The 12,294-nt window shown below is 41.1% G+C and overlaps 5 non-coding genes across 5 annotated transcripts; 1 reads left to right on the top strand and 4 right to left on the bottom strand.

Moving 5' to 3' along the window:
- Nucleotides 1-1,216: 1,216 nt before the first annotated feature.
- trnar-ucu (transfer RNA arginine (anticodon UCU)) lies at nt 1,217-1,288 on the bottom strand. Its single transcript has one exon. It is a non-coding gene; the product is annotated as a tRNA-Arg (tRNA).
- Nucleotides 1,289-2,514: 1,226 nt separating this feature from the next.
- Nucleotides 2,515-2,586, top strand: trnad-guc (transfer RNA aspartic acid (anticodon GUC)). Its single transcript has one exon. It is a non-coding gene; the product is annotated as a tRNA-Asp (tRNA).
- A 7,629-nt stretch (nt 2,587-10,215) lies between these two features.
- trnag-ucc (transfer RNA glycine (anticodon UCC)) lies at nt 10,216-10,287 on the bottom strand. Its single transcript has one exon. It is a non-coding gene; the product is annotated as a tRNA-Gly (tRNA).
- Nucleotides 10,288-10,573: 286 nt separating this feature from the next.
- Nucleotides 10,574-10,688, bottom strand: LOC132146069 (U5 spliceosomal RNA). Its single transcript, XR_009434818.1, has one exon. It is a non-coding gene; the product is annotated as a U5 spliceosomal RNA (small nuclear RNA).
- A 1,252-nt stretch (nt 10,689-11,940) lies between these two features.
- On the bottom strand, nt 11,941-12,012 carry trnag-ucc (transfer RNA glycine (anticodon UCC)). The gene has a single exon. It is a non-coding gene; the product is annotated as a tRNA-Gly (tRNA).
- Between the last annotated feature and the right edge of the window lie 282 nt (nt 12,013-12,294).

Below are 12,294 nucleotides of genomic sequence, written 5' to 3'. Positions count from 1 at the left end.
TCTTCATGTTGCAGTTCTGAGATCATGGCCACATAAAAATACTTAATATAGTGAAATAAGACAGTTATCAGCAGCAGTTATATATATATATATATATATTATTATATATAAGTTATTTTAACTTGCCATAATATTTCATAATATTACAGTTTTTTAGCTTAATAAATGCAGCCTTAGAGCATAAGAGACTTATAAATTTGTGTTATTTAATATTTATTTAATCCACTCAATATATGAGTACGTATATAAAATATTTATTATGAAAATGTATACATGTATATATTAAAACAAGTTTAACTAATTAAAAATGTTGTTTTATATACACACAGTTTAAATTATACCATTAAATTGCACAAGTACAATGTAATATATATAATAATATAGAATATATATGTAATAAATGTAATATGTGTGTAATACATATTAATTACATTATGAGTATCATATTGCATTGTTAACATTTTCAAAAAAACATTTTTAAGTACTTAGAGATCAATTATGAAACCTTCACTCTTACAAAGAAACTATAACAATTATATAAAATAACTGCTGTATGTTCAACTATGAGTTTGGTTTAATATTTCCTAACATCACAAACCATTCAACACAATTAACAATACCATTACATGAGAATATACATGTCATTTATATGATAATGTATTTACAATACAGAAAGTTAATATTGCTAAAGTAACGTAGCATTTAACTTAACTTACCTTCTCGCTTAACATTAATTGCGTTGATCTCGAACTCTTACGTAAAAACAGCGGTCACCTGAGGTAAAACTTTTGCGACGGTAGTTTAGACAGTAAATGCTTGCCAGCAAACTTGTTTTGTTTTGTACAACAATTCGGTAAACAGATATCTCTCCGATCGTGAAACTGGTCTCCTCCCCTCCTCCACTCACTACGAATGATTGACAGATGACACCAGGCTTCTTAAATTCCCCGCCACGGAAGAGGCAAAACAGCGCCAGGAAATCTACGTGTGGCCACAAATATATTGCATCCGTAGTGTTAAGCACTACCATAGAGAATGAATGGGAAAAGTTAAGAGAAGTTAAGCTTAACTATTTTCGGCTCTCGCGCGGAAGACCGGGGTTCGATTCCCCGACTGGGAGAGCTAGCTCTTTTCAGCTTCCGAACGATCCATTCAAAAGTTTTGGGAGGAGCCACAGAAGGAGTTCTGCTTCGACATCAGCCCGAGCCAAAGGACATGCGTTGGCCGGGAATCGAACCCGGGTCAACTTCTTAGAAGGCAGCTATGCTCACCACTATACCACCAACGCAGTCAGCAGTCAGCCACTTGCGCCGTCGTTAAGAAGGCTCAAAGTGCACGAGTCGCCGATAGGGCTAGAGGAGCTGATGAGATCTTTGTTTGGACCCATCACGAGAGCCTTCCAGAGTTTGCATCCCGTCACGTACAAGAAAGTGCTGCCTTCCCATGCCAGCTAAATAAACACTAAGTGCTGACAGCGCAAACGCAGAGAGTGCAAATACAGACGATGACCAGTGGCACGCCCTCCTGCAGCGTGTTGGCGGACGGCGAAATTGATTCTGCTATTGCATTTTGATGTAGCTCTGTCCTCAGTCCACCAATAACCACAAGCCCAATCAAGGCAATCTCTTTCTCATGCCTCCATCTGAAAAGTTGGAGAAAATCTTATATGAATAAAAGAGTCTTTTAAAGAAATCCCTTATTCCGAGGTCACCGTAGCCACCAGATCCAGTCTGCATCCAGATCAGTGGGCCGCTTCAGTCACCCGGATCCAGTCAGTATCCAGACAAGATGGTTGATCAACACCTAGAAAGGACCTCTCTGGCCCTGAAACACCTCTAGCCCTATCGGACAACTAGATGAGCCCCAGATACAGATCCCCTGTAAAGACCTTGTCTCAGACGACCACCAGGACAAGACCACAGGAAACAGATGATTCTTCTGCACAGTCTGACTTTTCTGCAGCCTGGAGCTGATTTGCTGGTTTCTTCTGACCAGAGGAGAACTGTCTCCCCAACTGAGCCTGGTTTCTCACCGGGTTTTTTCTCCATTTTTTCACCGATCGATTTTGGTTCCTTGCCTCTGTCGCCTCTGGCAGGCATAGCTGGGGACACTTCATGTACAGCGATATCGTTGACTTGATTGCAAATTATTGCACAGATAATATTTAAACTGAACTTAGCTGAATGATGACATCACCGATTTCAATGACGAAATGCATTTAACTGTCATTTTGCTTTATTGACGCACTGTGTTCCTAATTAATGTTGTTCAGTTGCATTGACACAATCCTTTTTGTTTAAAGCGCAATTAAAAAAAAAAAAAAAAAAAAAAAAGAGTCCAAACAATGACCCCTGCAACGGGTAGTGTTCCAAATGTTATGCGACTTTAGCTAATGATGGGTCCATCCGGAATTTGACGGTGCTAGGGCTGTGTCAGCGTCAGAAAAAGCCATGCATTGTTCAGTTATGTCAGTGCAGTAAGGTCGGTTGGGGGAGAAACGGCAGCATGCGCAGCTCCTCGTTAGTATAGTGGACAGTATCTCCGCCTGTCACGCGGAAGACCGGGGTTCGATTCCCCGACGGGGAGAGCTAGCTCTTTTCGGCTTCTGAACGATCCATCCAAAAGTTTTGGGAGGAGCCACAGGTCACAGAAGGAGTTCTGCTTCGACATCAGCCCGAGTCAAAGGACATGCGTTGGCCAGGAATCGAACCCGGGTCAACTGCTTGGAAGGCAGCTATGCTCACCACTATACCACCAACGCAGTCAGCAGTCAGCCACTTGCGCCGTCGTTAAGAAGGCTCGAAGTGCACGAGTCGCCGATAGGGCTAGAGGAGCTGATGAGATCTTTGTTTGGACCCGTCACTAAAGAGAGCCTTCCAGAGTTTGCATCCCGTCACGTACAAGAAAGTGCTGCCTTCCCATGCCAGCTAAATAAACACTAAGTGCTGACAGCGCAAACGCAGAGAGTGCAAATACAGACGATGAACAGTGGCACGCCCTCCTGCAGCGTGTTTGCGGACTGCCAAATTGATTCTGCTATTGCATTTTGATGTAGCTCTGTCCTCGGTCCACCAATAACCACAAGCCCAATCAAGGCAATCTCTTTCTCATGCCTCCATCTGAAAAGTTGGAGAAAATATTATATGAATAAAAGAGTCTTTTAAAGAAATCCCTTATTCCGAGGTCACCGTAGCCACCAGATCCATTCTGTATCCAGATCAGTGGGCCGCTTCAGTCACCCAGATCCAGTCAGTATCCAGACAAGATGGTGGATCAACACCTAGAAAGGACTTCTATGGCCCTGAAACACAGCGGAGACCGGGACAACTAGATGAGCCCCAGATACAGATCCCCTGTAAAGACCTTGTCTTAGACGACCACCAGGACAAGACCACAGGAAACAGATGATTCTTCTGCACAGTCTGACTTTTCTGCAGCCTGGAGCTGATTTGCTGGTTTCTTCTGACCAGAGGAGAACTGTCTCCCCGACTGAGCCTGGTTTCTCACCGGGTTTTTTCTCCATTTTTTCACCGATCGAGTTTTGGTTCCTTGCCTCTGTCGCCTCTGGCAGGCATAGCTGGGGACACTTCATGTACAGCGATATCGTTGACTTGATTGCAAATTATTGCACAGATACTATTTAAACTGAACTTAGCTGAATGATGACATCATCGATTTCAATGACGAAATGCCTTTAACTGTCATTTTGCTTTATTGACGCACTGTGTTCCTAATTAATGTTGTTCAGTTGCATTGACACAATCCTTTTTGTTTAGAGCGCAATTAAAAAAAGTCCAAACAATGACCCCTGCAATGGGTAGTGTTCCAAATGTTATGCGACTTTAGCTAATGATGGGTCCATCCGGAATTTGACGGTGCTAGGGCTGTGTCAGCGTCAGAAAAAGCCATGCATTGTTCAGTTATGTCGGTGCAGTAGCATCGGTTGGGGGAGAAACAGCAACATGCGCAGCTCCTCGTTAGTATAGTGGACAGTATCTCCGCCTGTCACGCGGAAGACCGGGGTTCGATTCCCCGACAAGGAGAGCTAGCGCTTTTCGGCTTCCGAACGATCCATCCAAAAGTTTTGGGAGGAGCCACAGGTCACAGAAGGAGTTCTGGTTCGACATCAGCCCGAGCCAAAGGACATGCGTTGGCCGGGAATCGAACCCAGTTCAACTGCTTGGAAGGCAGCTATGCTCACCACTATACCACCAACGCAGTCACCAGTCAGCCACCTGCGCCGTCGTTAAGAAGGCTCGAAGTGCACGAGTCGCCGATAGGGCTAGAGGAGCTGATGAGATCTTTGTTTGGACCCGTCACTAAAGAGAGCCTTCCAGGGTTTGCATCCCGTCACGTACAAGAAAGTGCTGCCTTCCCATGCCAGCTAAATAAACACTAAGTGCTGACAGCGCAAACGCAGAGAGTGCAAATACAGACGATGACCAGTGGCACGCCCTCCTGCAGCGTGTTGGCGGACGGCCAAATTGATTCTGCTATTGCATTTTAATGTAGCTCTGTCCTCGGTCCACCAATAACCACAAGCCCAATCAAGGCAATCTCTTTCTCATGCCTCCATCTGAAAAGTTGGAGAAAATCTTATATGAATAAAAGAGTCTTTTAAAGAAATCCCTTATTCCGAGGTCACCGTAGCCACCCGATCCAGTCTGTATCCAGATCAGTGGGCCGCTTCAGTCACCCGGATCCAGTCAGTATCCAGACAAGATGGTGGATCAACACCTAGAAAGGACCTCTATGGCCCTGAAACACAGCGGAGACCGGGACAACTAGATGAGCCCAAGATACAGATCCCCTGTAAAGACCTTGTCTTAGACAACCACCAGGACAAGACCACAGGAAACAGATGATTCTTCTGCACAGTCTGACTTTTCTGCAGCCTGGAGCTGATTTGATGGTTTCTTCTGACCAGAGGAGAACTGTCTCCCCGACTGAGCCTGGTTTCTCACCGGGTTTTTTCTCCATTTTTTCACCGATCGAGTTTTGGTTCCTTGCCTCTGTCACCTTTGGCAGGCATAGCTGGGGACACTTCATGTACAGCGATATCGTTGACTTGATTGCTAATTATTGCACAGATACTATTTAAACTGAACTTAGCTGAATGATGACATCATCGATTTCAATGACGAAATGCCTTTAACTGTCATTTTGCTTTATTGACGCACTTTGTTCCTAATTAATGTTGTTCAGTTGCATTGACACAATCCTTTTGTTTAAAGCGCAATAAAAAAAAAAAATAAAAAAAAGAGTCCAAACAATGACCCCTGCAACGGGAAGTGTTCCAAATGTTATGCGACTTTAGCTAATGATGGGTCCATCCAGAATTTGACGGTGCTAGGGCTGTGTCAGCGTCAGAAAAAGCCATGCATTGTTCAGTTATGTCGGTGCAGTAGCGTCGGTTGGGGGAGAAACAGCAACATGCGCAGCTCCTCGTTAGTATAGTGGACAGTATCTCCGCCTGTCACGCGGAGGCCAGTCGCGGATAGGTGTAGAGCGCTGACTAGCCAATAGCAACGAAGGAAATTCCAGGGAGGCGGGACGAAAAAAATACACAGAATTAGAGGTTCGAATCCCGTCTCGGCCACAAATACCATAAAATGAGTTTGTATTCGTTTTTTCATCTAGATACACTTTAAGTACGATTAACATATAATAGACGAACTTTGTGAACAAAGATAAAATAAAACTTGTAATAATTGTTCTTTTGTATGGTGTACAAAATGTGCAACGATCTTAAGAAACATATACATTATAATAGGGAATAGTTATTTTTAATATAGAAAAATGTGAATAATTAAAAAGAACACTTTGATAATGTTTCAGGCCTTTATTTATAAAGATACATCTATTTATATGTGTATAACTGTACAGAAAACCCATATATATGAAATATAACTAAAACTTACAAAAAAGTAAGTTTTTCATTTTATTTATAGTAAAGTAATATACTTATAAAAATTAAAAGAAAAAATAACAAAAATATATAATAATTAAATAAATATACATAAAATAATCTTAGGTTATTAAACAACAGCAACAGATATAATAAAAATAAAGATGTGGAGAACAGAAAAAAACAATACAAATATGTTTTATATTAAATAATTATGTATGTTTAATGGTAACAGTTATTAACATTCAGTGTTTACATATCTGAGCAAGTAAATAAAATGTAATATCAATTTAAAAGAAAATCAACAAAATGTATACATTTTTTAATCAATAAAACTTAACACACAGTTCAATACAGTTCAAACAAGGCCACATACTTATAGTATTTTAATTAACAAATTGAAATACATGAAAATATTTAAATGTATAGATTCAACAACAACAACAATAATAAAATCTAAAGTTGTGGAGAACACAGAAAAAAAATATTACACTACCACTTAAATGTTTTTGAACAGTAAGATTTGTAATTCTCACCAAGCCTGCCTTTATTTGGTCCAAAATACAGTAAAAGCAATAATATTGTTGAAATATTTTTACTAGTTAAAATAACTGCTTTCTATTTGAACATATAGTAAAATGTATTTTATTTCTGATGAGCAGCTGTATTTTCAGCATCATTTCTCCAGTCTTCAGTGTCACATGATCTTCAGAAATCAGAATAACATGATGATTTACTGATCAAGAAAAAATATTATTATTATTAGTAATATCAATATTTTAAACCCCCCAGGGATTCTTTAAATAGAAAGATCCAAAGATCTGCATTTATTTGAAATAAAAAGCTTTCTTAACAATATAGATTGTACCATTCTTTTGGGGGGAAAGAAATGACAGAAATTAATGCCTTTTTTTTAGCAAGGATGATTTAAATTGATTAAAAGTGATGATAAAGATTAAAAATGTTGATGATGAAAATGTAATATATATATATATATTTCAGATAAATGCTGTTCTTCTGAACTTTCTATTCATGTAAGAAACTGAAAAGATTGTACTTGGCTGTTTTCAACATAACATAACAACAACAGTAATAATAATAATAATACATTTTTCTTGAGCAGTAAATCATCATATTATTCTGATTTCTGAAGATCATGTGACACTGAAGACTGGATGAATGATGCTGAAAATACAGCTGTGCATCACAGAAATAAATTATAGTATATATTCAAATATATAGCCTTCCTGATGATGTTCGGGGTTCAGACACACTCTCTCTGTTTAAATCTAGATTATAAACGCATCTCTTTCGCCAAGCATTCGAATAATGTATCTCTTAAATTGTGAGTGTAGTTGTATCTGATCAAATGTGCATTCTTATTCTTTAGCTTGGGTTAAACTAATTAATTTTACTCTGTTGGAACAGCAGCTATGCTAATGATGTCTCTATATGTGTCTCTGTTTCTGCTGGGATCTTCATCCCGTGGTAACTAGGATTTACACAAGCTCCAGTCTGGATCCAGAACACCTGAGAAGAGATGATGCTGACCCTCAGAGGACCCCAGATGATCCTAACCCTGAATCAACAAACAGAACTAACAACTATTGCTACATGTGTGACTGCATCATATAATAATTATTAATTATTAATAAAATTAATAATGTTCATCGTCTGGCTGACTACGTCTTGTATGAATTTTTCTACAAATCCTGTCATACGTGCACAAACGGACAGTCACCACTTATAAGCTACTACTAAATATTGTAGAAACATAATTTTCTGTAACAATTTGTATTGTAAAAAGCGCTATACAAATAAACTTGAATTGAATTGAATTGAAATAGAAAGCAGCTGATTTAAAATAGTAAGAATATTTAAAATGCTACAGTTTTTGCTGTACTTTGGATAAAATAAAGGCAGGCTTGGTGAGCAGAAGAAATTCTCAAAAAACATTAAAAATCTTACTGCTGAAAAACATTTGACTGGTAAGAGTATTTTAAATAAAATATTTATTTACGGAGTTTAATAATAGCCGTTACTAACATTTAGTGTTTACAAAACTGAGCAAGATAAAATAAAGCAAGTCAATACAATTAATTAACACACTAAAGTACAGTGTAAACAAGGCCAATACTTCTGATGTTTTATTTAACAAATGGAAATCAATTAAATAATTTAAAATTGTAGATTAAACAACAACAGCTACAATAATATTAATAATAATACAATTTGTGGAAGACACAGAAAAAAAAACAAGCCTTCAACCCGTTTAAGAAGATCCTTGCTCCTATGTTGCGTTGCCAAGAGATGTTCAAGAGAGGCAGTTCTCAACAGATCTGTCCATCTATGGTCCAACACGAAGACCAGCCGTTCTGAGGGGTCCAGTGTGAGCTGAACGAGGGACGCAGTTATGGCAGATGGTGTGGTGTTCTACAGAAGATTAACAGCATTACTTTATTAAAATATTTGTCTCGGTGTTGTGTGCACATATGAGACAGACAGTTTACACACATAAGTGCCTGTATGAATTATTTATTTACCTGCATCCGGAAGAAACCCTTCCCTTCAGTGTCTGGTGTGATGTTATGGTGGAGTGAGACGGGTGGATGGGTCTTGACACAGCATGCATCATCTTAACATTCCTGAAATATAGATTCAAATTAAATATATCAAATGTATTTTATAATTCATAATATATATATATATATATATTATATATATATATGTATGTGTGTGTGTGTGTGTGTGTGTGTCTTTATTTTTACAATTTTTTTTATATTTGAATATATTTTCTAATCATTGTAATTTATTCCTGTTATGAAAAGCTGAATTTTCTGAATTATTACTCCAGTCTTCAGCATCACGTCAGCCTTCCGAAAATAATGTGCTTTCATCATTGTAGTGACAATGATAATATCAACATTGATTACAATAAGAAATGTTTTGTGAGCAAATAATCATATAAATAATGATTTCTGGATCATATGACACACTGAAGAGTATAAATGATGCTGAAGAATTCAGCTTTGCATCACAGGAATAAAGTTAATTTAACATAGGAAATAGTTATTTTAAGTTGTACCACACAGTAAATGTTGACAATTTATATATATATATATATAAGGGTCATCAAGGGTGACGACGCCTGCCCACATGCGTTTCGTCAGCCCCCCCCCCCCCACTCCAAAAGGGAGGAGTAAAACTCACAAAAGTCCAAGACAAGAAAAAAGGCAAGACAATCTCTTTATCATGCCTCCATCTGAAGAGTTGGAGAAAATCTTATATGAATAAAAGAGTCTTTTAAAAAAATCCCTTATTCCGAGGTCACCGTAGCCACCAGATCCAGTCTGTATCCAGATCAGTGGGCCGCTTCAGTCACCCGGATCCAGTCAGTATCCAGACAAGATGGTTGATCAACACCTAGAAAGGACCTCTATGGCCCTGAAACACCTCTAGCCCTATCGGACAACTAGATGAGCCCCAGATACAGATCCCCTGTAAAGACCTTGTCTCAGACGACCACCAGGACAAGACCACAGGAAACAGATGATTCTTCTGCACAGTCTGACTTTTCTGCAGCCTGGAACTGATTTGCTGGTTTCTTCTGACCAGAGGAGAACTGTCTCCCCGACTGAGCCTGGTTTCTCACCGGTTTTTTCTCAATTTTTTCACCGATCGAGTTTTGGTTCCTTTCCTCTGTCGCCTCTGGCAGGCATAGCTGGGGACACTTCATGTACAGCGGTATCGTTGACTTGATTGCAAATTATTGCACAGATACTATTTAAACTGAACTTAGCTGAATGATGACATCACCGATTTCAATGACGAAATGCCTTTAACTGTCATTTTGCTTTATTGACGCACTGTGTTCCTAATTAATGTTGTTCAGTTGCATTGACACAATCCTTTTTGTTTAAAGCGCAATTTAAAAAAAAAAAAAAAAAAAAAGAGTCCAAACAATGACCCCTGCAACGGGTAGTGTTCCAAATGTTATGCGACTTTAGCTAATGATGGGTCCATCCGGAATTTGACGGTGCTAGGGCTGTGTCAGCGTCAGAAAAAGCCATGCATTGTTCAGTTATGTCGGTGCAGTAGTGTCGGTTGGGGGAGAAACGGCAACATGCGCAGCTCCTCGTTAGTATAGTGGACAGTATCTCCACCTGTCACGCGGAAGACCGGGGTTCGATTCCCCGACGGGGAGAGCTAGCTCTTTTCGGCTTCCGAATGATCCATCAAAAAGTTTTGGGAGGAGCCACAGGTCACAGAAGGAGTTCTGCTTCGACATCAGCCCGAGCCAAAGGACATGCGTTGGCCGGGAATCGAACCCGGGTCAACTGCTTGGAAGGCAGCTATGCTCACCACTATACCACCAACGCAGTCAGCCACTTGCGCCGTCGCTAAGAAGGCTCGAAGTGCACGAGTCGCCGATAGGGCTAGAGGAGCTGATGAGATCTTTGTTTGGACCCGTCACTAAAGAGAGCCTTCCAGAATTTGCATCCCGTCACGTACAAGAAAGTGCTGCCTTCCCATGCCAGCTAAATAAACACTAAGTGCTGACAGCGCAAACGCAGTGACTGCAAATACAGACGATGACCAGTGGCACGCCCTCCTGCAGCGTGTTGGCGGACGGCCAAATTGATTCTGCTCTTGACATTTCGATGTAGCTCTGCTGTGAGCAGAGCACCCAAAAATACAGGTCACTCGCAAAAGTTCACCTCCACAGAAATCTTTAGTAAAAGGCGAAAGATTTATGCGACAATGAAGAGAAACTCGAGCTGTGCCTACGAACCCTCGGGCCTGTGCGCTGCCTCTGGTAAACCACTACGCTCGCCAAGGGTCATCAAGGGTGACGACGCCTGCCCACATGCGTTTCGTCAGCCCCCCCCCCTCCACTCCAAAAGGGAGGAGTAAAACTCACAAAAGTCCCCTCGGTCCACCAATAACCACAAGCCCAATCAAGACAATCTCTTTATCATGCCTCCATCTGAAAAGTTGGAGAAAATCTTATATGAATAAAAGAGTCTTTTAAAGAAATCCCTTATTCCGAGGTCACCGTAGCCACCAGATCCAGTCTGTATCCAGATCAGTGGGCCGCTTCAGTCACCCGGATCCAGTCAGTATCCAGACAAGATGGTTGATCAACACCTAGAAAGGACCTCTATGGCCCTGAAACACCTCTAGCCCTATCGGACAACTAGATGAGCCCCAGATACAGATCCCCTGTAAAGACCTTGTCTCAGACGACCACCAGGACAAGACCACAGGAAACAGATGATTCTTCTGCACAGTCGGACTTTTCTGCAGCCTGGAACTGATTTGCTGGTTTCTTCTGACCAGAGGAGAACTGTCTCCCCGACTGAGCCTGGTTTCTCACCGGGTTTTTTCTCCATTTTTTCACCGATCGAGTTTTGGTTCCTTGCCTCTGTCGCCTCTGGCAGGCATAGCTGGGGACACTTCATGTACAGCGATATCGTTGACTTGATTGCAAATTATTGCACAGATACTATTTAAACTGAACTTAGCTGAATGATGACATCACCGATTTCAATGACGAAATGCCTTTAATTGTCATTTTGCTTTATTGACGCACTGTGTTCCTAATTAATGTTGTTTAGTTGCATTGACACAATCCTTTTTGTTTAAAGCGTAATTTAAAAAAAAAAAAAAAAAAAAGAGTCCAAACAATGACCCCTGCAACGGGTAGTTTTCCAAATGTTATGCGACTTTAGCTAATGATGGGTCCATCCGGAATTTGACGGTGCTAGGGCTGTGTCAGCGTCAGAAAAAGCCATGCATTGTTCAGTTATGTCGGTGCAGTAGCGTCGGTTGGGGGAGAAACGGCAGCATTCGCAGCTCCTCGTTAGTATAGTGGACAGTATCTCCGCCTGTCACGCGGAAGACCGGGGTTCGATTTTCCGACGGGGAGAGCTAGCTCTTTTCGGCTTCCAAACAATCCATCCAAAAGTTTTGGGAGGAGCCACAGGTCACAGAAGGAGTTCTGCTTCAACATCAGCCCGAGCCAAAGGACATGCGTTGGCCGGGAATCGAACCCGGGTCAACTGCTTGGAAGGCAGCTATGCTCACCACTATACCACCAACGCAGTCAGCAGTCAGCAGTCAGCCACTTGCGCCGTCGCTAAGAAGGCTCGAAGTGCACGAGTCGCCGATAGGGCTAGAGGAGCTGATGAGATCTTTGTTTGGACCCGTCACTAAAGAGAGCCTTCCAGAATTTGCATCCCGTCACGTCAAAGAAAGTGCTGCCTTCCCATGCCAGCTAAATAAACACTAAGTGCTGACAGCGCAAACGCAGAGAGTGCAAATACAGACGATGACCAGTGGCACGCCCTCCTGCAGCGTGTTGGCGGACGGCCAAATTGATTCTG

Source organism: Carassius carassius, chromosome 8 (assembly GCF_963082965.1).
Source record: "Carassius carassius chromosome 8, fCarCar2.1, whole genome shotgun sequence".
Lineage (NCBI taxonomy): Eukaryota > Metazoa > Chordata > Actinopteri > Cypriniformes > Cyprinidae > Carassius > Carassius carassius.
Note: the sequence above shows the minus strand (reverse complement) of the source record. Positions and strands in the feature narration are given on the sequence as shown.